This window comes from Peromyscus californicus, unplaced genomic scaffold, assembly GCF_007827085.1.
Source record: "Peromyscus californicus insignis strain IS unplaced genomic scaffold, ASM782708v3 Scaffold_18__1_contigs__length_77618521, whole genome shotgun sequence".
In the NCBI taxonomy this organism is placed as follows: Eukaryota; Metazoa; Chordata; class Mammalia; order Rodentia; family Cricetidae; genus Peromyscus; species Peromyscus californicus.
In genome coordinates, this window is record NW_026294480.1 from 57,312,245 (window position 1) to 57,338,130 (window position 25,886).

Genomic DNA, 25,886 nt, shown 5'->3' on the forward strand with positions numbered 1-25,886 from the left:
CAGGAGGTAAAGGAGAAGCAATTATGTTCAATCCACTGATTTTACCCACAGATTTATGCTTTACATTTTAAATTAAGAGAAAAAAACCCTTTCAGGGCATAATGGTTCATGTGTATAAATTCTAGCTACCCAAGAGGCTGAGGTGAAAGGCTTTCTTGAACCTGGTATTTTGAGGCTAGCCTTGGCAACACAGTGAAACTTCATTTCAAAAGCAAAATATCTCTTGAAACTCAAGAATGCAAGTAGGAGTACAGTTACATTAAGCAAATTTCCTTGTTGCTTACCTCAGCTTTAAGAGAGAAAATGATTCAGATGACAGTGGAGTTGATTTTGTGAAGTGAAATGGGTCAGGTACAGAAAGACAGACACTGTGTCATCTCATTCATATGAGAAATTGAACACAGTCAAGAGAAGAATGCTGGTGACCAGATCCAGGGAGAGTAGGGGAGGAGTGGTGGGAAGGTGTTGATTGGTGGATGATAAATTATCAGAACAAGAAGTTCTAGATATTGTACAATAGAGCAACTGTAGGTGACAGCAATTGGTGTGCACCTCAAAAAGCTGGGAGGAAGGGTTTAGAAGGTCTTCACCATAAAGAAATGATGAATGAGGAGATGGAGGTGCTTTATTTAAGCCTTCTTTAAACATCATGACATGTGTATTAAACATGTGTATATGTGTATTAAACATTACATGGTATTCCAGTTTTAAATACCACTTTTATGGTTTAAAATTATTGGTGTATATATTTTTACTCCATTTTAATTTTATTGAAAATAGATTTTTTTTCATAAAATATATTATGGTTCCCCTCCCCCAACACCTCTGGTATCCTCTCCGTCTACCCTTCTACCTGAATCCACACCCTTTCTCTTATTAGGAAACAAACAGGTATTTAAAGAATAATAATGTAATAAAATAAGATAAATAAAAACAAACCAGAATAGGACTAAACAAACAAACAAAGCATGGTGGTTTGAATAAGCATGGCCCTCACAGGCTCATATATATGACTGCTTAGTCACCAGTGAGTGGCACCATTTAAAAGGATTAGTACGATTAGGAGATATAGCCTTGTTGGTGTAGGTGTTTCACTGAAAGTGGGCTTTGAGGTTTAAAAAGCCCATGCCAGGCCTAGGCTTTCTCTTTCTGCTTGTTGATCAAGATGTAGCTCTCAGCTACTTCTCCAGTACCACACCTGCATGCCACCATGCTCTCTGCCATGGTAATAATGGACTAAACCCTCTGAAACTGTAAGCAAGCCACTAATTAAGTGCATTGTTTTTGTAAGAGTTGCTTTGGTCATGGGATTTCTTTGAAGCAATAGAACGGTGACTAAGATAAGAAAAAGAAAAGAGCCAAAGAAAAAGCATAAGAAACACATATAGACACAGAGACATACAGACACACAGAAATCCCATAAAAACACAAAAATGGAAGCTGTAATAAAGACACAAAGGACAGTTAAGGTTTAAAAAATTTCTGACAAAACATTATGAGACAAAGAACCTTCAAAGATGTTGTTAAGAGTCATTTATGACTATGTTCCTTTAGCAGAAGAGCAGTGTTTGGTTTTCACCTAGGCCCTGGTCTATCTGATTTCAGATTCATGGACACTTGAGTAGTGTCAGTTATGGGTTCCATCTCATGCAGCGGGCCTTAAAGCTAATCAGACAGTGGTTTGTTACTCCTGTAAGCTTTGTACACTACTGCACTAATGCATCTTTCAGGCAGGTCACCCTTGTAGATTGAAGGGTTTGTAGCTGGTTTTGTGTTTACCTTTCTCCTTTGATAGTTTGTAGTGTATCTTCTGGTACCATAAATGGTAGCGTGTATTAATTATACAAAACAATGGGTTGCATTATGACATTTTATTCATGTATATTACATATTTTAATGTGTTCATTCTTTCATTATCTATGAAATTTTTATCTAGAACATTAGATTTTTATCTAGAACATAAAAATTCTATCTTTTTTTTTTTTAAGACAGGGTTTCTCTGTGTAGTTTTGCTCCTTTCCTGGAACTCACTTTGTAGACCAGGCTGGCCTCGAACTCACAGAGATCCGCCTGCCTCTGCCTCCCGAGTGCTGGGATTAAAGGTGTGCACCACCACCACCCGGCAAATTCTATCATTTTTATGTTAAGAAATAGTTTAAATTAAAACTAAAAAATCCATGTATTGAATCCTGAGATGATATTTTTATAAAAATAAATAAGCAAACAAATAAATAAATAACTGTTTTGTTATTAGTAATAGAAGATGGAGAAAATAGAAATAATCATAGTTATACCATAATTTTTTTCTTTATTTGACTGAAGTTTCTGTCATGGAGTATAGTAGGGAAAGCTGATTTAAGAGATTTTAATAACAACAAACATAATACCAGAAGAAATACATACCATGAATACATACATTTGTGTATAATATTGGATTACAAAGAAGTATTATTTTAGGATCACAGGACAATTCTTTTCTCTCTCTACTTAAGTAAAAGTCGTTATTATAAATATAGTTACTTTCTCACCCTTTCATTCAGGTTGCATTGGTATTTATCACTGGCCAGAAACTGGTAAAAAAAAAAGTAAGGGTAAGAAATAACTGGGAATGGGGCATGTGGAGAACAGCCTACTGAAAAGGTGAGCCATCTCTGAGACTCTGGATTCTGAGATAGGAAAGTGGCTTTCCATGTTAACTCTTGTATTTTCCTGGATACTCTATTAGCAGGTTAACTTATTTGTCACAAAAAACCATGCTGAAAGCAGGCATCTCAGGAACTTTATGTTTTTGCTCCTCTGTAGCTTTCTATGTTCTTTAAACTTTCTGGAAAGGATGTCTACAGACTGATGGCAAAGGGAAGTTCTATAGATGCTCAGTAGATGGGGTTAACTAGATGCAAAGGGATATAGAACATAAACAGTGGGAAGAACCCTGAGTGCTGGGTAGACAAATGATGCTGAGGGAGACTTCCCAGCCCCAAACCCTAACAGAAGAGAGGCCATATGTGACCAGTGATTACATCAACTAACCTTCTGCATAGCTCATGAGAATACCAGTGGGATTTGCCCCCCTGAAATGAAGTGCTGTGGGATAATCCTTCTGCACACTGTGTAAGTATATGTCACTATGATTGGTTTAATAAACAAGCTGACTGGCCAATAGCTGAACAGGATAAAGTTAGATGGGAAAACCAAACTGAGAATGATGGGATTAGGAGGGGCAGAATCAGAGGAGGTAATAGGCAGCTGCCGAGGAAGCAGGAGGTATAGAAACGAGGAAGCAGGAGGTATAGAAATAAGGTAACAAGTCATGGACCACATGGTGAAGCAAAGATAAGAAATATGAGTTTTTAAGTGTAAGAGTTAGCTAGTAACAAGCCCGAGCTATCAACCAAGCATTTATAAGTAATATTAAGCCTCTGAGTGATTATTTGGGAATTGTTAGGTGAGCAAGAAATGTCCAACTACACATGGCACCCAACATGGGGCACAAATCCACATAAGACCTAAAAGTTTTTTTAAAAAGGCTCTAAATGCACAAAACAGCTAGATGCAGCTTCCTAGTCTCATAGTCTTATGTCAGCTGCAGTGCAGAGATGCATCTCTCTACAGCTGCCTGTGAGATGGAGACAGCCACCAACTGCCATGAGCTAAGCATCATGGTGGGTTCCACAGTCTCTCACATTGGCTGCAATAAAGAGAAGCTTCTTCCAGCTGCTGCCTGTGGGCTTAACTGCTAGTGCAAACTCTGCCAGCACACTGCATGGCAGGTTTGGAATTTTTCTAATGCAGACAGAAAAGAATCACAGGTACATAGTAAAGACAGATTCAGATGGGAAAAAGAACTCTAAATGGGTTATAGTGTGTTTAAAAATATATGTAGACTTGGGAGAGAAAAGAAAAAGGATAGAGAAAATCTTTCAAAAAGGAATAGAGTAATAAAAAATATAAGCCACATAAAGATGGGAAATACACAGAGAGTCTGGATCCAGTATGTTATTGTGTTGTCTTTGAATTTTTTGGCTCTAAGAGACACTGGATTATAAAAACTGCTAGATTCAACCAACCTATATATTTTAAAGATACATTGACTTCAAAATTTAAGTCAAAAGATGTGTTACTTTGGGGGAGAGGTTGTGCTTTTATTTCCACAGGAAATGAGAGGCTGTGGATTCATTCTAGGTTGAAGAAAATCAGGTTTAATTGAGGAAGATGCCCTGAAATCCTGCTACAGACATAAAAAAATAAACCTAGAACTACAAGACATATGATGTATATTTTACCTGTTCAAACATAACAAAAAACCATCTTTGGCCAACTTATGGACAATGCACAGTCTATCGCTGTATTAATGCAAATATGTATGTTACCTTTAAAAGTTTATGTATTTTCAGAACAAGGGGATCAGACATCAATAAAAATGCTCCAGGTGATCCAGCATCCAAAACAGTTTCAAGGCTGCTAACTGAGATGATCCAACCTCACAGAATACTTCAGATAAGACTTAATGATTATCCTGACTATCTCAAAGTTTCCCCAAAGATGTCAGCACCCCCAAACGACAGGAAGTAGTCTATAAAACTATGCCCACATTGCCAAAAGATGGGTTATAATATTTATTATTATTTAATGGGGGGTTGGTTATAAGTTATTGGCAATGGTCGAGAAAAAAGCTAAACAAGGGATATTAGTGTGGTGATACATTGTATACCCTTATAAACTTACTTGAGGATCAGAGGACAGAGTCAGCCACTAGATTAGACTTAGAGGTCAGGCAGTGGTGGCACACACTTTTAATCCCAGAACTTGAGATATTATGCCTTTGCTTGGGAAGTACACACACCTTTAATCCTAGGAAGTAATATGGCAGGGCAAAGAAAGGTATATAAAGCATGAGGAAATAGAAACTCACTCTCTTTAGACTGAGGATTTTGTAGAGTAAGAACTAGTGGCTGGCTGTTCTGCTTCTCTGATCTTTCAGCTTTCACCCTGATATCTGGCTCTGGGTTTTTTATTAAAAGACAATCTAAGATTTGAACAACATATTAGATTCAGGGATATAATTATAAAAAGAAAAAGGGGGATATAGAAATGATAGGATAAAAGGGTAAATTATTGAATCTACTTTAATCCAAAAAACAACTATTAATCTTAAATATTTTATATTGGTATGGATTTTGGTTTATTGATATAAATTTAAAGTTAATTTTGTTATATTGTATGTATATTTCTACTCTTGTTTAAGGTACTGTGTTTATGCAGATCATTTAAAAATGTAATGTATAATTAAGAAATATAGATTAATAGTCACCTATAATAGTTAAACTTATAATCATGTTAGCTATGTTTTCAAGGTCATACACAGATATATTTAGGTAGATAGATGATCTTCAAACACTTCAAAGACTTATAGAACATGGCATTTAATATAGTTAATAACCTAAGGCTTTTCATGACAGTGAGACACATCTGCTCCTGGCAGCACCAATCTACTTTAGAGAAGATGATGGGTATTGAAGAAACCCCTGTGTGGAGTTTGTTTTCTTTATGGTAAAAGATAGTCATGTGGGCAAAGAAACTGCCCTTGTCTCAATTGCTGACAATATATTGTCCAAACTGGACCAGTAATATGCAAGAAAAGTGACTGTCAAACTTTGCCAAGACAAGGTAAGACAGTCTTTCAGAATTCCCTTCTTCACAGGAAAGTCTGTCAGATATGCTAGGCCTATAGGCTAGAGTTGGATGCCACAATGTTATAGTGGAACTTTCAGTGACTGTTCAGGCAGCCTGATATCCCTGCCATTAGGTAACATTTCATCTTTCTAGGGTCTTTGATGGAGTTAAAGACTAAATAGTTAAACTTATAGTTTTCCTTACTCACCAAGATAAGATAGATAATAGAATATTTTCTCTAATTTTGGCAAATGCAATTAGAATGAATATTGTAACTGTAATTCTTACTTGATAACTATTTTGTGTATGTAATTTTACTATGTTAAAGTTAAAACCTTCCTTCTTAATTAGGCAAAATGGGGAAATTCTGTGGAATAATCCTGTGTACACTGTGTGAATGTATATTGATATTACTGGTTTAATAAAAAAGCTGACTGGCCAATACCTGAACAGGATAACATTAGGCAGGAAAGCCAAATTGAGAATGATGGGATGAGGAAGGGCAGAGTCAGAGAAGGTGCCAGGCAGCTGCTGAGGAAGCAGGAGGTATAGAAATGAGGTAACAAGCCATGAGCCATGTAACAAAACATAGATAAGAAGTATGGGTTAATTTAAGTGCAAGAGTTAGCTAGTAACAAGCCTGAGCTAGTGACCAATCATTTTAAGTACTATTAAGCCTCTGAGTGGTTATTTGGGAACTGACAGGTGGGAGAGAAACATCTGACTACAGTAAAGTGGTTTTAAGAGATATTGATAACTTCTTTGACTGCCATCTCTGAAAAGAAGGCTCTCTGTACCTTGACTTTTTGAATCCAAACTGGGCTTAGTGAGCCATTGGCTAACAGAGTGTGGAGAAAGTGGCATCCATGACTTTCAAGGCAATGAGTTTTTTTTTTTTTTAATTTATTTTAATTTATTTTGCAATACAATTCAGTTCTACATATCGGTCACGGATTCCCTTGTTCTCCCCCCTCCCGTCCCCCTCACCTTCCCCCCAATGCCCCCACCCCCATTCCCATCTCCTCCAGGGCAAAGCCTTCCCCACAGACTGAGGTCAACCTGGTAGACTCAGTCCAGGTAGGTCTAGTCCCCTCCTCCCAGGCCGAGCCAAACAATCCTGCATAGGCCCCAGGTTTCAAACAGCCAACTCATGCAATGAGCACAAGATCTGGTCCCACTGCCTGGATGCCTCCCAAACAGATCAAGCCAATCAACTGTCTCACCCATTCGGAGGGCCTGATCCAGTGTGGACCCCTCAGCCATTGGTTCATAGTTCATGTGTTTCCATTCATTTGGATATTTGTCCCTGTGCTTTATCCAACCTTGGTCTCAACAATTCTCGCTCATATAAACCCTCCTCATTCTCGTTAATTGGACTCCCAGAGATCCACCCAGGGCCTAGTCATGGATCTCTGCATCCAGATCCCTCAGTAGTTGGATGAGGTTTCTAGCACAACAATTAGGGTGTTTGGCCATCCCATCACCAGAGTAGGTCATGAGTCTCTGGTATAGTTTGAGTGGAGCTTTTAGCCACCATGAAAATAATTCTGCCGTCATTAGCTCACCATACTAAGGTAAAGTCCAGATTTTTCCATGTGGGGCAGTCACACAGAAAGCCCTTGAATTCTCAGAAGAGAATGATTCTTGATCTGCTGTGGGATGCCTCAGCAATAATGGTCTAGTTCTGGCTTAGGGCTGACTGCAGTTGAAGAGGAGACACTGGGCAGGAGCTGAGTGCTTCTCACATTCTTTTTTTTTTTTTTTTTGTTTTTATAATTGATATATATTATAGCCAATAGCAATCTAGTAAATAATTATATAATAAGTTCCACATGAAAACATGCAAAACCTTAAAAAGGCATAGTCTACTATGATAAATAGAATGTTATTATTTTTTTTTTTAAATTTTTTTTTTAATTTATTTTGCAATACAATTCAGTTCTACATATCAGCCACGGATTCCCTTGTTCTCCCCCCCTCCCGTCCCCCTCACCTTCCCCCCAAACCCCCCCCCCCCCATTCCCAACTCCTCCAGGGCAAAGCCTTCCCCACAGACTGAGGTCAACCTGGTAGACTCAGTCCAGGTAGGTCTAGTCCCCTCCTCCCAGGCCGAGCCAAACAATCCTGCATAGGCCCCAGGTTTCAAACAGCCAACTCATGCAATGAGCACAAGATCTGATCCCACTGCCTGGATGCCTCCCAAACAGATCAAGCCAATCAACTGTCTCACCCATTCAGAGGGCCTGATCCGCTTCTCACATTCTTGATTTGAGAAGTAAAAGAGACAATAAAATGCTTCAGATCACTGAAATATAGGTTTTGTAACAGAGCTGTGGAAATTTGACTTACTGTACCCAGATACTTTCCAAATATGGATCACTGCCTAACAAATGCTCCTAGAACTCAGTGGTATCAAGTATACGTTTGACTATCCTCATAGATGCTGTGAGTCAAGAATTCAAATTGCACAAGGATGGCTTGATGCTGTTTCATAATAGCTAATGTTTGAGCTGTAAACACCTCAAAGCTAGAAATGATTAACTGGTTAGGGACCAGTGTCATTAGGAGGTAGCTTTTCTCACACAGCTCAGGAGATTGATGCTGGTGGTTGTCTGGGACCTTCACCACATCTACCTGGCTTCTCTGTGTGGTTCTCATACCGGTGTGGCTGGATTTACACTAGTGCCTTCAAATCTGATCTCACAATCCTATATAGTCACTTCTACTGTGTTCATGAAGTCCAGATTCAAAGGGAGGAGATGTAAATCCGATTCAAAACATGTCAAATCACTTGAAAAACTGCCACATAACTCAGAGGCCAGGCACTGTGTTTGTAATGGTATGACTATCCTGCTAGGAGGGAAGGTATTCTAAGGAGAGGTACTTACACCCATGCCTTTGGCTATTATATTAGTGAAATAGTCCTATCCCCAATAAGTTGGATTTCCCACAGGACTTACATTTTGAAAGAAGGAATGGTTCCAGACGGACGAGGGATTTGTCTCCTGGAAAGAGATCTCACAGTTCTGACAAATTGTCAGACCACCTTGTAGCAGGGACCAGAGTCAGAAGAATGACGACAAAGTCAGTCATGAACAGGACCACACCCTGACACGGACTGTTTTGATTTGCATACCTCTTGCCTTCTATTTAAAACTGAACAGCAGGTTAGGACCGCAAAGATGGACGTCGGGGTGTCACTGGACCTCTTTGTTCCTCTCCCCAGCATGGCCACATCGGCTAAGGCTCCTCCTTTTCCTGCTTTTCACTACTGCTTGTTTAATTGATCTCCTGAGGATGGGTGACTGAGCGTCACTCGTCAGGGCTGCCTTGGCGCTGGCCCTGACCCTACCCACTCAGGTAAGGACAGAGCGTAGCTCAAGAAGAGAAACCGGGTTGTTTTTCCTTTTTCTAAAAATTTTGAACTGAGGAATGTAGATGTAACCAACCTTCTTATTAAATAAGAAACACAGAACCAATGCAAAGAAGAAAGTCAAGAGGTCAGAGCTAAGAGCTAAAACCTTACCCTTCCTCCTGCGGTGGTCCTACCTCTCCAAACCAGAGCTACTTTCTGTGTTAAAGTCTTTATATAGAGTTCCTGTTCTGCCTTCTCATTGGTTGTAAACCCAACCACATGACCGCCTCGTCACGGCCTGTCTGTATAGGCCTCCAGGTTTTCCATGATTGGTATTGAGATTAAAGGCATGTGTATCCAATTCTGGCTGTATCCCTGAACACACAGAGACTTACCTAGCTCTGCCTACCAAGTGCTGGGATTACAAGCGTACGCCACCACTGCCCTGCTTTCCTATGGCTTGCTAATAGCTCTGACCCCCGGGCAACTTTATTTATTAACATACAAATAACATTTTAATACAAATAAAATATCACCATAGAGGAATATGAAGGCAAGGTTCAGTTAGAAGTGGAAGGTAGAAGTAAAAAAAAAAATACTACAAATTATACACAGGCCCATGGTAAGCCAAAGCTGCAAAGAGTCCGAAGCCATGGGAAAGCAACATCGAGTAGAGATTTAGTAAAGGAAAGGAGAAGGAGAATCAAAGAAAGTTCATATAGCCACGGGAAGGGGCTAAAAGGCAAAGAGTTTCTCGCACGGCCCCTGCTTTCTGCCAGCTCCTGTTTACTTCAAAGTGCTGCTGGAGCATTAATTTTTATCATTATTTCCTAGTTTTCTAGGTCACAATCAACAACAATGACCTGTCTGCTAATAACAGCCAAAATTTAGTAGGACCAGTCAATAAATTTCTTCCTCCCTTAGGTTATTTTGCATGTAGAAGCTTGTGTGCATGTAGAAGCTCATGGAGGTCAGGAGAGGCATCTGATCCCCTGGAACTGGAGTTGTAGATGGTTGTGAGTTGTTTTGTGGGTTCTGGGAACTGTCCTGGGATCCTCTGCAAGGGCAGTTAAGTGCTCTTAACTGTTGAGCCATCTCCCTAGACCCTCTATCTTATTTTTTTTGGGGAGAGGGTCTCTCAATGAAGTCGGAGCTCATCAATTTGACTACGACGGCTGGCCAGCGAGCTCTAGACCTTCCTATTTCCCCCTCATTGATAGGACCATAGATATGCCACCATAACCGGCTTTTACACGAGGGAGGAGGACTGAACTCAGGTCCTTAGCCTTGCTTGTCAGTTATTTTAACAACTGATCCATGTCCCCAGCACCTTCCTGACACTTTTGAATGGCGTGTGGTGAAAGCTGTATTAAGAGAAGCCACTGTGGAATGGCCGTTGCTGTGTATGAAGAAGGAGCCAACAGTGCTCATTGTTTCTATCTGACTATCTGAGCTTGGCCACTATAGGCTGGGAAGATGTATGGGGAAGAGGCAAGCCGAAACAAAAACGGAAACCAACCGCTCCATTATTTTCTAATGATATGCTTGTTTTATAATGTGTAAAGTAATGGAAACAGACTCCTAAAGATCTGATTTTACATCACCATAGGAATTATCTTCATAAATAGGGGAACTAAATGTCAACAACATTTGGTCAGAACAGTTCCCCTGAAGCCTGAGAGCATTAACTCATACACATTGGTCATACCCCTTTCAAAGAACTGTGTTTCATTGCCCTGTAACCTAGGTGTTTTCTGAGCATTCTTAAATAAAGGCATTTTGATTCTACCTATTGCTACGTGCCAATCTTCTCATTTAAAGGAGTAGTAGGCAGACATTAAAACACCACTATCAAACACAGGTTGATGCCAAGAATATCATCATTTTATTAGAGAGAATAAAGAATTCCAAGTAATAAATTATTATACTTATATGTGTGTTTTTCTTATAGGAAATTTCTACCAAACAGTTAAGTGTTTCCAATAGGGTGTTTTGATCTGCTCTTGCTGTGAAGTCAGGTCATGGGGAGGGCTGTACCTGCTTACAAAGGTCATTCTTTGAAAACGCCTGAGCTTTTTACACATTGATACCACGGCACGGTCACATTTAGTACCTATTGTAGTTATTTAACCTAATCACTGTACCAAAGATATAATTGATCTTTCTCCTGTAGGAGGAACCTAGAATAACAATGCCCTAATTTTGTACATTTCTGTTCTCTTCTGACAGGCTGTCATTTTCTATAATTTACCAGAGAGTATGAACAATGTGCGTAGGCTGAGAGCCGTTGCTTGGTAACCACCTTTTAAAACTTTCTTAAATGTAATTGCTTCTCTGCCAGGGAAACATTGATCCCACAGATTTGCATTGGACTGATCACTAAGCAGGCCAGCAAATCTCTCTGTGCTTTTGATGTCAAGTTATTTGCCTTTTAAATTCTGTTGAGGTGAATCACCTTTGCTGTGGTTGTTGTTTTTGAACGCAGTGAGACTTCCAAATGACTATCTGCACTTTTCCATTCTTCTACTGTCTTTCTGTATCTCTATTGATACTGTCCCCAGCCGCATTTGGAGTTGAGGCCAGAAACTTGTGAAGAATCACAAGATCTCTCAGGTTCAGCATGACTGGAAATACTTCCAGACACCACCACTACAGACATGGGTAAGCTGATGTGTCAAAATTTGCACCACACAAATATCACTCACGGCTACTGTTCTTGATTCTACCTCTTGCTGTTAATCAAACATCTATCTACATTGCTATTTAAGAAAACATGGAACCTATGCTGACACACTGCACATACTTTGCTTAGTTTGGTAGTTGTCTGCTCAGGCGCTGGCTTGGAAGTTCAATGTCTATCACAAATTATTATTCGCTGCATATTTTCAAGTTTCCCCTGGGTAGCTGCCCACTGGAGGCCGTAGGCACAGTTTCCATCCATGGTAAATCTCACACAGAAGGTGATGGTGAGGCCTTGGGGGTGAATAGGAAAGCATTGATGACAAAAGTTCCAGTGGGCAGGTTTTGAGCTGAGTTGGGAAAACACCACAACCACACACACCCTGTGCACTTCCAGTGTGCGGTTCTGGATGTGTGGAAAGTGCTCGGTTTACATTTAAAAATGTGAGTGGATGGTTTTGATCTCTATTCTTCTTCTCTTTCTCTGTCATCATCTGTCACCCACCATATGCAAACTGAGTCTTCTCTATGAAGACTGTAAATAGTACTTAACTATGTCACAAGGTTAGCATTGGTGGTTTATTAAGCTGTAAGAGTTTATCAGGATGGATAAAAGTCAAAAGGGTTTTCATTTGACATTTCAAGACCACAGATGGTCTTTAGGATGTAATCCACCGTTGGATCCAGCTAGTGTATAAGATGGGCGAAAGACTTGGTTTGTGAATGGGAACTCTTAAAGGCTAATGTGACTAGGATATCGCATGCTGTCACGGTTTGGGTGTAAAATGTTTCTCACAAGCTTATGTGTTTGGACACTTGGTCACCATCAAGTGGACCTATTTTCAAAGGTTGTGAAACCTTGAGGAGGTGAAGCCCCACTACAGAAAATAGGCCCCTGGGGTGGGCCTTGAAGTTCTAGAGCTGAGCCCCACTTCCTAATAGCTCTACTTCCTGGCTGCAGACACAATGTGACTGGCTGCCTGAAGTGCCTACTGGTATGCTGTGTCTATCCTGATAGCCTGTCCCCTCAACATGGAAGTCAAAACCCGTCTCCCTCAGGTTGCTTCTTATCTTGTGATATTTGGTCACAGAAATAGGAAACATAACTAACACATCATTTTTTATTTTCTCCTGTATTTTCAAAGTAAAACAAAAGCAAACATCAACCTTCCAATGTTTAAGTTTTCATTATTTTAAATTGTAAATTTTGGGAGTGATGGCTAATGGTTCTTTGAAGAGAAAGCTAGTCATAAGTTTTTCTGAGATTTAACACCCTTGATGTGGTAAATGATGCTGTTCAATTCTGGTTTTCTTTAAAATTCTCATATTTAATCTTCCCACTTTTTGGCACATAAAAGAATTCTCTATATACCCCAATATTTTGGCATTATTCATAAGATATAAAAATATGTATGCATTAATGATAAAAGAAAAAGGTTAACTCTTAAGTTCTTTTGAAAATAACTGATACATTGTCAGGCATGGTAGCTTAAGTTTGTGATCCCACACTGGGAAGGCAGAGACAGGAGAATGGTGAGCCAGCCTGCATAGTGAGAGATTACCTCAAAAACCCTAATAACAGGGGGCTAGAGAGGTGGCTCAGGAGCTAAAAGCACATACTACTTGTTCAGAGGATCCAAATTTGGTTCCCAGCACACATTTAGGGCACCTCACAACTGCATATAACTCTAGCTGCCTGGGATCTGATGTCTTTCCCTGACTTCTATGGACACACACACACACACACACACACACACACACACACACACAAAATAAATAATGAATCAGTACAAAACACAAAACAAAGAATTATATAATACATAGATAATTATAAAATAAATACATGCTCATTTCAAGATCATGTAAATGTTATCATTAGGTATTTCCGAAAAAGTGTTTCATGTTCCTGTAATGATCTTTCCCTAAGATTGGCAGCATGAAAGGGTTGAGCAGGAAAGCCAACAATAAAATCCACTGAACAGCAAAGGGCTTGTCTAGACAGATTTAAACTCTAAAATCATAGAAATTGCCAGATTTGGTCAGCCACAGATCTCTGGGTCATAAACCCAAGGACTTTGATTTAGTGGGCAGTACAGTATGGTGTGTCAAATGGTGGGCTCTAAAAAGATGTGTTTACATATCCATGGAACCTATGAATGTGACCTTATTTGGAAAAATTGAATCTTTGTAGATATAATTGAAGGATGTCAAGATCAAATGATCCTGGGTTACATAGGAACCAGAAGAAACATATGTAAGACACAAAGACACATGGGAAAGACCATCAGAGCATGGAGATTGTTTCATAGCCACATGGGAAGAAATGGTTGGAGTCATGATAGTTGGAAGAAACAGTGAAAGAGTCCACCCACAACCCTCAAGACTTTGGGAAGGACACAGTTCTCCCAATACTCTGATGTAAGACTTCAGGACTCCATAATTGTGAGAGAATGAATTTATTTTGTCATAAACCACTCATAAAACCAATACAGGTTGGGAGTGAAAATTTGCATTTTCTATGAACATTGTGGCTGGTATGTGGACCATGTCTTGAGTGGCACTCATCATTCAGGCACTACAGGTTTTAATGGGAAAGAAATGAGATACAGGATAAGGTATGAGACAGTTGAGTTCAATAATTTTAGATCATTAAGAATTCAAGTGGCTGGATACAATATTATCCCCCAAAACTCAGTAGCTCTTCTATATACAAATGACAAATGGGCTGAGAAAGAAATCAGGGAAATTATACTCTTCATAATAGCCACAAATGATATAAAATATCTTGGGGGTAACTCTAACTAAGCAAGTGAAAGACCTGTATGATTAAAAACTTCAAGTCTTTAAAGAAGGACATTGAAGAAGATATCAGAAAATGGAAAGATCTCCCATGCTCATGGATCAACAGGATTAACATAGTCAAACTGACCATCTTACCAAAAAATCTGCAGAGTCAACCAAATCTCTATCAAAATTCCACAATAATTCTTTACATACCTTGAAAGAACAATACTCAACTTAAAAACAAAAAAACTAGGATAGTCAAAAACAATCCTATACAATAAAAGAACTTCCAGAAGTATCACAATTCCTGACTTCAAGCTGTAGTACAGAGCTATAGTAATAAGATTGCATGGTATTGGCATAAAAACAGAAAGATGGATCAATGGAATTGATTTTAAGACCCAGACTTAAATCCACACACCTATGGACACTTGATTTTTGACAAAGAAGCCAAAATTATACAATGGGAAAAAAGAAAGCATCTTCAACAAATGGTGCTGGCATAACCGGGCATTGGCACGTAGAAGAATTCAAACAGATCCATATGTATCACCCCACATAGAACTCAAGTCCAAGTGGATCAAACACCTCAACATAAATCCAGTTGCACTAGACCTGATAGAAGAGAAAGTGGAGAACAGCTTTGAATACATTGGTACAGGAGACAACTTCCTAAATAGAACACCAATAGCATGGGGCTCAAGAAGATGAAAAGCTTCTGTCAGGCAAAGAACACCATCAATAGGACAAAACAGCAGTCTACAGAATGAGAGGAGATCTTCACCAACCCCACATCTGACAGCGGGATGATACCCAAAATATGTAAAGAACTCAAGAAACTAGATATCAACAACCCAAATAATCCAATTAAAAATGGGGTACATATCTAAACAGAGAATTCTCAACAGAGGAATCTAAAATGGATGAGAAACACTTAAAGAAATGTTCAACTTCCTTAAGCCATCAGAGAAATGTAAATCAAAATGGCTCTGAGATTCCATCTCTTATTTCCTTAAGAAATTTTTTATTTATTTTACATACCAATCATAGACCTCCCTTTTCCCTCCTCCCCCGCCCCTCCAGCCTTCTCCCCAATCCCACCCCCCATTCCCTCCTACAAGAAGGTAAGGCCTCCCATGGGGAGTCAGCAGAGCCTGGTACACTCAATAGAGGCAGGTCCAAGCTCCTTCCCCTGCCTCAAGGCTGTGCGAGGTGTCCCACCATAGATAGTAGGCTCCAAGAAGCCAGCTCATGCACCAGGGATGGATCCTGATCCTACTGCCAGGGGCCCCCTTAAGCAGATCAAGCTATACAACTGTCTCTATATGCAGAGGGCCTAGTCCAGTCCCGTGGAGTATTACTCCACAGCTGTTGGTCTAAAGTTCATGAGTTGCTACTAGCTTGGTTTGGTTGTCTCTGTAGGTTTCCCTTGCTCATAGAATCCCTCTTCTCTCCCTTTGACTGGACTCCTGGGGCTCCGTCTGGTGTTTGGCTGTGGATCTCTGCATCTGCTTCCATCAGTTACTGGAGAAAGGATCTGTGATGACAGTTAGGCTAGTCACCAATCTGATTACTGGGGTAAGTCATTCAGGCACCCTCTCCACTATTGCTGGTAGTCTAAACTGGGATCATCCTTGTGGATTCCTGGGAACTTCCCTAGCACCTGGTTTCTCCCTATCCCCATGACATCTCCCTTCTATCATGGTACTGAGATTACACATGTCAGAATGGTTAAGATATCATGATGCTCACAGGCTAACCCTCTAAATCTGTAGACAAGCTTCCAATTAAATGCTTCTCCAATAAGTTGCCTTGGTCATGGTGCTTCATCACAGCAATAGAGCAGTGACCAAGACAAGAACCAAGGGGGCAGTTCCATCCTTCTCATGTTTTCTATTGCATGAGGGTGGCCCTATGTGCTACCTTCCAGTTATCCTCAGGCCTCAGATTAAAGTCCATTTCCTGGACAGGATTCTCTAGATTAGGCCAGTCTAATATACCATAATATCACCTCTTAATTCTTTGTAGTCTCCTTCCTTCTGTGATGATTGTTTCAGTGTCTGTCTTGGGACATTGTAGATTATCTAAGACAGAAGCCATGAAAGAACATAACCTCAGTTCCTAATGGAGTCTGACATGCAGTAGGTACTCAATAAACATGTCTTAATGAAATATCAATTCCTCCCTAAATGAAGTGGAATTAGAGGCCCAGAGATTATTCTTCACAGTCTAATGTTGAGTGTTTCTTTTTGTAGAAACACTCTTTTTGATCTTCTATTGTAGATCTTATGAAGTAGATTTAGAAGATGACATTGGATGTTAGAAACAAACCACAAATGGTTATCAATACTTGTTTCTGTGCAACGGTAATTCTGACTTAAAATATATGCCCAACAAATACACCCTCACATGTCAGTCCAGTGACTGGGGGGCTGAACTTTTCACTGCTGAGGCAAGTTGCCTTTCTCTGATAATCGTGTTATAAAATTACAAAAAAAATAAAAAAGTCCTGACACTAAAAAGCACTCATTTTAATAATCACAAAATACATTTTTAATTAGGTTCTTAAAGATAAGCTAAAAAAAATTGCAGTTTCTTCTTTATATTTTTCTCCTAACCAGGAATATGAAATTAGCTGTTTGAGTGGGCCACCACTTTTCATTTCTGAGAACAACATGACCAATTTGTTGCTATGGCAACCTAACACTGGTCAGAATTTAATTGTTGGAGATGGGCAGTAGGAAGAGAAAGATAAGTGAAAGGCCTTGACTCACTCCCGGAGAAGCGTTGGTGAAGAAGCCAGAGAGGGAAGGTCACCCGACCCCGAGCGGAAAACACCGAGCAGCGCATTCAGGGCATCAGAGCGAAAATGGCAAAAGCCGCAGGAAGACGTCCTACAGGCGATGAGAAGGAGAAGAAAGATATGCAGACAAGGACTATGATTCATCTGATAGGAGATAATGCAAGATACAAGATAACAGCACCAACATATCCAAAGTGCTGAAAGATCCCTTTAGTTAAAATATCCTCCAAATGTAAAGATAACAGCTTTTCAGAAGTATTCAAGGTGAACAAATTTGTTACTTATGCAGTTGTGCTGCAATGCATGAACATGTAGGCTGTTTAGTTCAAGAAATGTGCATGTGGGCTGTTCAGTTGAAGAAATGCACATGTGGGCTGTTCATTTGAAGAAGTGCACATGGCTGGGCGGTGGTGTCAAGTGCCCTTAATCCCAGCATTCATGAGGCAGAGGTAGGTGGATCTCTGAATTCCAGGCCAGCCTGGTCTACAGAGTGAGTTCCAGGACAGCCAAGGCTACACAGAGAAACCCTGTCTCAAAAAGCCAAAACAAACCAAAAACGAAAAAGAAAGAAAAAAGAAAGAAAGAAAGAAAGAAATGCACACGGAGGCTGTTGTTTAGTTGAAAAGGGATGGTACCCGCAGGAAACTTGGACCTCAGAACGAGCAGAGGAGCATGGGAAGTAAATTGGGTGATAAATACACAGAAATCAAAACTTTCCTTATTTCTTTGACAGACATTTGACCATTTAAAATAAAAAAGAGGAAATATTATAATAAACACAGTACAAGAAAAGGTCAAAACTGTTTGCTTCTTTAACTTTTGAATGGCTGTGACTAGAAGACCTGAGGGAGGGTTTTAAAGGACGGAGTACTTACTGTAGTTCACAGTTTCAATCTGCCATGGGGAGAGAGAGCAGGCAGAGCAGAGTCTCATATCAGGCCAGCAGAGGCAAGGGAACTCAGAAACAGCTAAGCAAGGCGGCACCCTGAGGGACGTGCCTGCACCGCCCTGATTTCTCACCAGGGTCCCACCCTTTCTACTTTCATTATCTTAAATAATGTCAACATTTTATGAATCCATTTAGAGGTTAATCCAAACAATAGGTCAGGGCCTTTGTGATGTAATTGTTTCTAGAAACACCCTCACAGACACACCCAGAGCTGTACTACACTAAACTCCTGGGTAATTCTTTTTCTTTTTAAATTAATTATTATCTTTTACATCCAGACTGCAGTTTCCCCTTCCTCTCTTCCTTCCAGCACCCTACCCACCCTCTACCTGCCCCCATCTACTTGTCTCCTGTTCCTCTTCGGGGCAGGGGTTCCCATGGATATCAATCAAACATGGTATGTCAAGTTGCAGTAAGACTAGGCACCTCCTCTCATATTAAAGATGGATTAGGCTACCTAGTAGGAGGAAAAGGGTCCCCAAAGCAGGCAAGAGTCAGAGACAGTATCTGCTCCCACTGTTTGGAGTCCCACAAGAAGACTCAGCTACTCAACTGTAATATATGCAGAGGGCTTAGGTCAGTCCCATGCAGGCTCTCCTGGTTAATTCCTAATCCTAACAACTTGACAATCAAGATTACTGTCACCCTCTTGTAGCTCTTTAGACTATGTAGGAAGAGGCATGTCACTTTAAAATAGCTTGAAGTAAGTTGGAGAAATATAAATCAACTAGAGACAAAATGTTAGGAAAAGACACAATAATGAACAACAAGGTTATGGAAAGATGAGTAAAGTGCCCATTTATATAATCAGAAATAGAAAACAACCAACTCTGCTGAAGGAAATGTGGAATATTAGTTAAAGAAGTGTTACATTCTTTTATGCTGTGGAATATTTGTTTAATGATGCAAAGATTTGTTGTATTCTTTTACGTTGCATCTGTTTAACTCTGTGAAGCTGTGTTACTTTGCCTGTCTAAAACACCTGATTGGTCTAATAAAGAGCTGAACGGCCAATAGCTAGGCAGGAGAGGGATAGGTGAGGCTGCCAGGTAGAAAGAATAAATAGAAGAGAGAAGAGAGAGGAATGAGAAAAGGAGGAGAGGAGGATGCCAGGGGCCAGCCACCCAGCCACCCAGCCACACAACCAGCCATGGAGTAAGAAGTAAATAAAGATATATAGAACAGAGAAAGGTAAAAGCCCAGAGGCAAAAGGTAGATGGGATAATTTAAGTTAAGAAAGCTGGCTAGAAATAAGCCAGGCTAAAGCCAGGTATTCATAAGTAAGAATAAGTCTCTGTGTATTTATTTGAGAGCTGGGTGGTGGGCCTCCAAAGAGCAAAGAGTGAAAACAAAAACAAAACCCTGCAAGAAACATGGTCCTTGCCTATTTTCCCTGATTCCTGCCTGTATTTATGCGAACAAGCTACTGTCCCACAGTCCCATCACCATGGAGCCGCTCAGCCACGCCTTCCGCACTATGATGGACTGGGATCCTTTGAGACCATGAGCCAAAACAAAGTCATTTCTGCCAGGTGTTTTGGTCACAGCAACATAAAAGAAACCACTACAAAGCTGCTGGGAACATTCATGTGTAAATCATTTTTTTTAAAACAAGTGTTTTCATTTCTTTCAGGTGGACACCTAAGGAGTGAGATGGTTGGGTTATATGGTAAGTGCTTTTGTATTTTTTCATATACTTATATAGAAACTATTTCCTAACTATTTTACTGTGTTTTGTAAAAATATGCATTTCCTTGCTCATATCCTTTCACATGTGTGCTGGTCATTCATGTCTTCGTGATGGACCTGCTTAACTCTTCTGCCTTCCTTGGGTGGCTTACATCATGCCTTCCTTTGATGTAAGAGTTTGTGTACATTCTGCTCATAAGCCCTTTGTCAGATGCGTATTCTTTCAGTCTGGGTCTGGCCTTTTACTTCCATACTAGTATCTTTTGAAGATCAGGTTGCCCTTCTAACTTCTACAAATCTTTTTGCTGTTGTTGTCTTCCCTATGCTTTCTTCTCAGTGCTTTACAGTTTTAGAATTTGGTTTTAAGTGAGTTAATTTTTGAATATGATGTAAGGTAAAGACTAAGATTCTAACTCCTCTGACATCCAGCTGTTCTGCACCATGCACTAGCCAGCTGTTCCTGCACCATGCACTAGCCAGCTGTTCCTGCACCATGCACTAGCCAGCTGTTCCTGCATCGTGCACTAGCCAGCTGTTCCTGCACTGTGCACTAGCCAGCTGTCCCTGCACCATGCACTAGCCAGCTGCTCCTGCACCATGCACTAGCCAGCTGTTCCTGCACCATGCACTAGCCAGCTGTTCCTGCACCATTCACTAGCCAGCTGTTCCTGCACCATGCACTAGCCAGCTGTTCCTGCACCATGCACTAGCCAGCTGCTCCTGCACCATGCACTAGCCAGCTGTTCCTGCACCGTGCACAAGCCAAGCCAGCTGTTCCTGCACCGTGCACTAGCCAGCTGTTCCTGCACCATGCACTAGCCAGCTGTTCCTGCACCATGCACTAGCCAGCTGTTCCTGCACCATGCACTAGCCAGCTGTTCCTGCACCATGCACTAGCCAGCTGTTCCTGCACCGTGCACTAGCCAGCTGTTCCTGCACTGTGCACTAGCCAGCTGTCCGTGCACCGTGCACTAGCCAGCTGCTCCTGCACCATGCACTAGCCAGCTGTTCCTGCACCATGCACTAGCCAGCTGTTCCTGCACCATTCACTAGCCAGCTGTTCCTGCACCATACACTAGCCAGCTGTTCCTGCACCGTGCACTAGCCAGCTGTTCCTGCACCATGCACTAGCCAGCTGTTCCTGCACCATGCACTAGCCAGCTGTTCCTGCACCATGCACTAGCCAGCTGTTCCTGCACCGTGCACTAGCCAGCTGTCCCTGCACCATGCACTAGCCAGCTGCTCCTGCACCATGCACTAGCCAGCTGTTCCTGCACCATGCACTAGCCAGCTGCTCCTGCACCATTCACTAGCCAGCTGTTCCTGCACCATACACTAGCCAGCTGCTCCTGCACCATGCACTAGCCAGCTGTTCCTGCACCATGCACTAGCCAGCTGTTCCTGCACCATGCACTAGCCAGCTGCTCCTGCACCATGCACTAGCCAGCTATTCCTGCACCGTGCACAAGCCAAGCCAGCTGTTCCTGCACCGTGCACTAGCCAGCTGTTCCTGCACCGTGTACTAGCCAGCAGTTCCTGCACCATGCACTAGCCAGCTGTTCCTGCACCATGCATTAGAAGACCATCCTTCACTTCATTTAATAAAGTCAGTTGACTGTGCATGCATGAGTCTTTGTGAATCCTCTAGGTTGTTGTGTTGGTCTAAATGTTTGTACTTACAATAATTTTACTCTGTCTTTATTACTACAGATTTATAGTAAGTTTGAAGTCAAGTACTCTTCAGCCTCTAACTTGAATTTTCAAAAATACTTTGTCTATTTTCTGATTTACATTTTAAAATAATCTTTGTAAGAAAATCTTGTTTGAATTTTGAATTTAATTTTTATTGGCTCTACAGGTAAATTTAATCAAATCTGTTTCTAAATATCCAATGATGTTTTCTATTTTAAGAAACATTAGATTTAAAATTTTAATTCCAAGTTTTATTTACTAGGAGACAGAAATACAATTATTTATTAGATACTGATTGGTATTCTATGATCTTGTGAGATGAATAAGCTAGTTCCACTAACTCTTGTATATCCCCAAGGGTTATATCATCTGTAACTAAGGGCAATTTGGTTCTTACTTTTCTAATATGTATGCATATTAGACTGATTACTTAATTATTTAAAATATTTTTATACAGGCCGGGACATTTAGCACAGTACTGACTAGGAGTAGTAAAGAAGGGTGCACCTTTCTTCTTTTTAATTTTAAAATTAGAATTTTTACTTTTCACCATTACATGTGAGTGGATTCGTACTTTAAATAACAGATTTGTTTTTACTAATAAAGTCATCTTGCTACTTAGTGAGCATAAAATAGCAAGTGGTGTAAGTTCTAAGATCCATTTAGGTTCCGTTCTGTAATCTGTACTATGTGGTCAAACGTCAAGTGTAGTGCTTCCTTTTCACATTTAAAAAAGTTTGATATTTGATGAATTTTTATTAGTACAAAATTGTACATGTTGATTAAAGAAGGGATTCTGATTTCTCAACTAAATACATAGGACTAAAGACATAAGATACACTTTTGATGTATCACTAGAGTTGTTTATCTCTTGAGTGACACCCAGAGCAAAGAATTAGAACCCTGATCTATCACCCTGTGTGTCTTATCTCTTCACACTCAAGGGCGCTTAAGTTTTGGAGTTTGTCTAAGGTCTGCAGGAGGAAACTCAACTCTCCAGAAACATCTTTATACAGCTGAGTGTCTGATAAAACAGGTGTGCACTGTGTTCATAATTCATTGTAAGCAAATTCCTATTGGAGCAACACAGTCCCTCCCCTGTTCATGCTGCATAAAAGAATATAATTAATACATATAAAGTTAGAATAAAGAAGGAATTAGTAATTGCAGACTCTCTCCTCAACCATTGCTGGTGTACCCACTTCCTGTCCTTCCTCTGTCCTTTCTCAGAAGATGAAGTGCCCCAAGATGAAAGGCTTTTTTTTTTTTTTTTTTTTGGTTTTTCGAGACAGCGTTTCTCTGTGTAGCTTTGCGCCTTTCCTGGAACTCGCTTTGGAGACCAGGCTGGCCTCGAACTCACAGAGATCCGCCTGGCTCTGCCTCCCGAGTGCTGGGATTAAAGGCGTGCGCCACCACCGCCCGGCGATGAAAGGCATTTTTATCTGCCCTTCTGCTTCCTGTGTTGTGATGACATTACACTGTCTGAGTAAAAACACAAAGAGAAAAAAACAAACAAACAAACAAACAAACAAACATTAGCACAGGAAGCATGTGAAACAAAACTGGTCCTTGTCAATCAGAACAGAACTTCTATGAAGATAAGAATGCAGTGTTGGCCTTCAAACTTACTATAAATCTGGAAGAGCAGACACATACTGCTGTCATGTATTTGACCATTGTTCTAGCTTTATTTCTGTGGCTATCATGAAATACTCCGAAAAAAAAGCAACATAGGAGAGAGTTTATTTAAGCTCACAATTCCAGTCTACAGTTCATCATTATGCGAAAGCCAAACAGAACTTCAGCTAGCTGCAAGACATCCATGGTCAAGAGAAAGAGGAATAAATGCATACATGGATGCTTGCTTACTTGCTTGTTTGTGCTGGTTTCTTTCCACTATTACACAGTTCAGGATACTCTACCTAAGAATTGGTGCCACCCACAGTGGGCTTGATCTTTCTACATTCATTAACCTAACACAACACACCCACAGGCCAACACAATGTAGACAATTCGTCATTGAGATTCTTTTCCCAGGTGATTCTGGGCTGTAAAGAGTTGATGATGAAAGCTAGCCACCACACTGTCACATCCTGTGGCACCACAACCTGTCATATCCTGTGACTTCCAAAAGATTTAGTATGTTGGTTCTTTATCAGAGAGAATGGAGACCCTTCTCACATTTTTACCTTCAGGAAGAGTTTTGCCAAACTGTGCTGGTAAATGTTTAACCACAGATTCCCAAACAAAGAGAAAGCCATGATGAATGTACAATGCTGGCAATTTCTGTGATGAGGGTACTTTTATCATAGATGATGTAAGTAAGCTACCAGTGTGATGTCACTAAACAGGTGAGAAGACAGACAAGATAACCAGCATTACACAACATTTCTACCATACAGAGACAACAGCACATGGAGATAATAGCAAGTTGAGATAAAATTTAAAATGATGATTTTTGCATGTTTATTACCTTTTAAAATATTGGAAGTATCATGGCAATGATCTTATTGTTTGCAAAGACTGATTATTCATGTAGAATATTTAATTGGTTTTGTGTTGATGGCTTCTGCTTCTCATTTTCATGTGTCAGCTGCTCTGGTTCAACAGGGTTTTTATGCAGTATCTTTCTTGCCTTCAAATTTTGTGGTTTCATTCATCTATTTGGTTCTGATTTATTTCTGACATTAATGCCTGAGTTATTTTTAAAGCTAATATTCTTATAGTGAAACATTTACAAAACAAGATTTTTATATCCAAACATCATTCTGAGCAGATTAAATGCCACTCTGTCACATTATTTTTTATAATCCTAAACCATATTTTCCATGGATTGATTTTTCTGAATCAGTTTATTTACTAAGATAACTTTAAAATATATCAAGATTTTATTTCATAATACATGACAAACAAATTTAAGCTATGTCCAACTTTCTACTCATTATATAAAGAAATGGCTTATTACTAGCCCTGATCAATGTAGCTTTGAGTTTCCTCATTATTTTATACAAGAGAACTTTGGTGCAATATTCTATACACCACATTTAAAATGTCTTTTAAAATATTTTATTTTCTGTGTATGCATGTTTTGCCTGCATCTATATCTCTGCATCATGGGCACACAGTGGCCAAGGAGGCCCGGAGAGGGCATGGGAACCTCTGGAAGGGGAGTTGTTGCTGGTTATAAGCCATTGCACGCCTGCAGGAGATGGAACTGGGGTGCTTGTCAAGAGCAGCCGGGGCTCTTAATCGTTGTGCCATTTCTCCAGCCTCTACAATGCCTTATTTTATGAGAGACATGAACAACAATATAAAAAAAAAGTTTTGTTGAATTTATCATATGGCGTGTGATTCTTTTGTATCTTCCCATCTTCACTCTATCCCATAGTTACACATAATACAGAAATATGGTTTTCTAGCAGTGTTTATACTTTTCTAAACCATTCACCAAGGGCATGAAGAATGTTATAGTAAAGGGATCCATTTCCAGCAAACGGATAGGCGATTTGATATTGGCGTTAGTTTCAAGGGATTTCAATATATCAAGCACATAAATGCTCACAATAAACCTATGAACAAGGTGAAATTCCTTTATTTTATTAGTGAGGAAATTGATGCTTAGAAGAAATTGTGAGAGTTTTTAAGATTGGAGTTAGAATGTGAGAGAAATGGAATTTCATGCTTACTCTGTTGACTGCCCAGCATCACTAATGGCCAAGGCTAAAACTTTTTGACTAGGGAAGAGAAAGATAAAAGAACCAGCAGGAAGTGAAAGCACTTATAGGAAACCTGTTGGGAGGTAAGTGACTTTGAGAGGGCAAAAGGTTTCTGGTATAAGATATGAAACAAATCCAGAGCCCAGAATTTATAACATGAGCAGTAGAGAGGGGAAGAGTTCTTGACTTCCCAAGACAGAAAAGTTAAGACAGTTTTTAAATTGAAGGAAGAGTTATAGAGAGCTTGGGCAGATAATTAAGACATAGGATCATTAGGGAAGCTTGCTGACAAGGGGCCTCCCACATATTCCATTTTAGATTGGAGTAGAAGGGATAACAGAGACTCTGGTAGATTTGAGGACCCAAGAGCTGAGAAGTTATATTTCCTTCTTCCTTATTAGAATTCTAGGAGGTGGAAGTCTTGTAAACTGCTCTGTGCCAATGCCAGGCAGCTACTAGAAGGAAATACAGTAGCAGTAGCTGTAGGCAGAGAGCCAGACTAAGATAGCTTCCAATGCCTCCACACTCCAAGGTTCCTGAGGACTC

General features: G+C 40.2%; 1 long non-coding RNA gene across 1 annotated transcript in view; it reads left to right on the forward strand.

Annotated features, from left to right (window-relative positions):
* Positions 1-11,410: 11,410 nt before the first annotated feature.
* LOC128113670 (uncharacterized) overlaps positions 11,411-25,886 on the forward strand; it is a 131,420-nt gene continuing 116,944 nt past the window's right edge. The window contains exons 1-2 of the long non-coding RNA XR_008219584.1: positions 11,411-11,689; positions 19,877-19,912. This is a non-coding gene — a long non-coding RNA (uncharacterized LOC128113670). The remainder of the gene's footprint in view (positions 11,690-19,876; positions 19,913-25,886) is intronic.